The following is a 2,586-nucleotide window of genomic DNA, read 5'->3' as shown; positions in this document are numbered from 1 at the left end:
TTAAGAAAATTACTACTACAAAACAAAATCAGATTTATTTAATTGAAACATTTCATTTCAGTTAGTTTTTTGTAGCTTAGCAATAAAACAAAACGTTACATTAAAAATAACAGTCTCTGAACCATCCTCATAGTTCTCCCTCTCTTCTTAGGTGGGGATGGTGCATAGATATATACACTAGATCAGGGGTTTTCAAACTTTTTCAGCTGAGGGCCCCTTTGTGTAGGGCGAATTCTTTCGGGGACCCCCAAAAAATAAATATCACGCCACCCCCTAAAATTAACAACTGTACTTAATTTTTTAAAATTGTATTATTCAATACATTTATATTATTATATATTATTCAATAAATTTATATTATTCACTATCTGGATTAATTTTTGTAAGATGTTAGTTGAGTTGACATGGTTTCAGTGCTTCAATCTATTGATCAAATCTTCATGCGCAGTGTTCATTGTGGTCTGCTCTCACTGGATTCCATCAAGCCATATTTTGTGTTCGAGTCATCACGTTTACACAGTTTTTATGCCATTTTTATGCTTTTTTTCTGCCTATGCACAGCTAGACTCTTCTGTATTTACCCTTACAGCTGAGACTCTAAATGTATCTAAAGATTTAAAGCATTAAAGTTTTAAAGAGTTTTGTCATTCATCAGCCTGTTAACAGTTAACTGTACTGTTGTAACTAGCAATACTACAATAGAGGCTGTAGTGGTTCAGTGTGTTTTGTTTATTTTTATTTCTTTTTTTTTGTGCACATCATAATTTACTCAGGTCGACAATCCTGACTTACACTGATAAAAAATAATTTCCTAAATGCCATCTAGAATTGGGTATTCAAGATCAAAAAGCCACACATTTTACTTTACTTAATTTTAGAAGCTTTGCTGACTTTAAAATGTCCATACCAGTTTGTTCTATTAATAATACTGAACATTACATTTAAATTATTTACACAAATAAATATGGGGAAAAAGTGGAACATCTTGAAAAAAATGCATTTATATTCAGAGTATTAAAATTTGATCAGATATGTTGAGCTCCAATAAATACAGAGCACTAATACATTTTAATATGTAATAATTAATTAGCCCTATAACATAACACAAATAGATACATTATAATTTTTATAGGCTATAGTGGTTTTATTCAGGGTGTATACAATTTAGTTTTTTTTAATCATCCAGTTATGAACCAACGTAAGAGGTTCACTGCAGAGCTTATCCAGCTTCCATCAGTGTAACAGGGGTGAAACTCTGAGCACTCGCTGATGTGATGACAGCTCCCTTCATTGTTATTGCAGCACTTTTTGCTTTACAATTTTTAATATGTTTGTTTGCCATGCTGCAAAGAGGACCGTCTGATATTTTTACAATGCAAAGTGTAAAGCCTGTCGCACTTTGGACGAGGTGCAATGTTGTGCCGTGTCTTTAAAATGCTATTTGTTCCCCATGAGTAAAGCCTGCGCAAAGAGGCGCGCGCTCCGCAGCACCCAACTGATCGATTACTTTGGAACGCAAGCCATATACAGGGAAGTGCTTCCAACCTCCGATAATGTTCTTATTGATCATGTATTTTAACTGAAATATTGTCAGTAAATAGACCTGAGCATTCATTTAGTTGTTTAGCGTAAAAGAGGTAAGCGTAAGTGAAAGGTAAACGCAGTCAGGTGCAGCAGACAAGCGCCAAAAATCACAGGAAGTGCCCTGCCAGAAGCGCTTATTCAATAAAAGTCCCTGTGCTCAGAGGCGGGCCGCTGCGCTTCTTTTCCTGTTTCACGAAAGTGTCAACTGCATTTAAATGACATAAGCATAAAGCTTAATTTTTGCAGTACTTTTAAGCTCAAATTATTATAAAAAATATATTAACCTTCAGAATGATGCGAGACACAAAATTCAACCATGTGGGCCCAATGATTACCCCTTATCTAAAAATTTTTGCGGCCCCTCTAGCGCCATCTGGCGGCCCCCCAGGGGGCCGCGGCCCCCAGTTTGAAAACCCCTGCACTAGATATCGCATTCGAACCCCGAACATGCGTCAATAGCGCCGCCATATTTGTACAGTGCTCCCAGGACAAATGTCATTCAACCGCACTAGTCAAGACTGTTACTACGTGAAGATGCTGGATTTTAGCGCTGTGTACGGGTGTAGTAACAAGCAAACAAAGAAAACAAAGCACAAAGACCGAACATTTCATAGGTAAGGTTTCGTTTTTTACGTTTTTGTATGTTATGAACTTTCGTACTAAATAAGTTACGATTCACCATAAGACAAGGTAGCACCAACTCGCACTAAACACTTTTGCAAGTTTTGTTAATTAAAATCAGCAAACAATGCTAAAGAAATGTGACAACGAGATACTGCGGTGCCAGAAACTTGTATTATTGTCAGCTAGTGAACGAGTCGTTTATAACAGAGATTCATTCACAAACGAATCGGCTCCCTCCGTCAGATATATGTGTATATGTGTATTTCTCTGGCTCTAGATGGCCACAGTCCTCCACTGGAGCTTGGCCCCGCATTCATTTCAAAGGAGCGCTACCCTGTACTAAAATGGTGGCTCTATTGACGCATTCCTTCCAATAGA

The sequence above is a fragment of the Danio rerio genome, chromosome 6 (assembly GCF_052040795.2).
Source record: "Danio rerio strain M-AB ecotype USA chromosome 6, GRCz13ab, whole genome shotgun sequence".
Taxonomy (NCBI): Eukaryota; Metazoa; Chordata; class Actinopteri; order Cypriniformes; family Danionidae; genus Danio; species Danio rerio.
Note: the sequence above shows the minus strand (reverse complement) of the source record.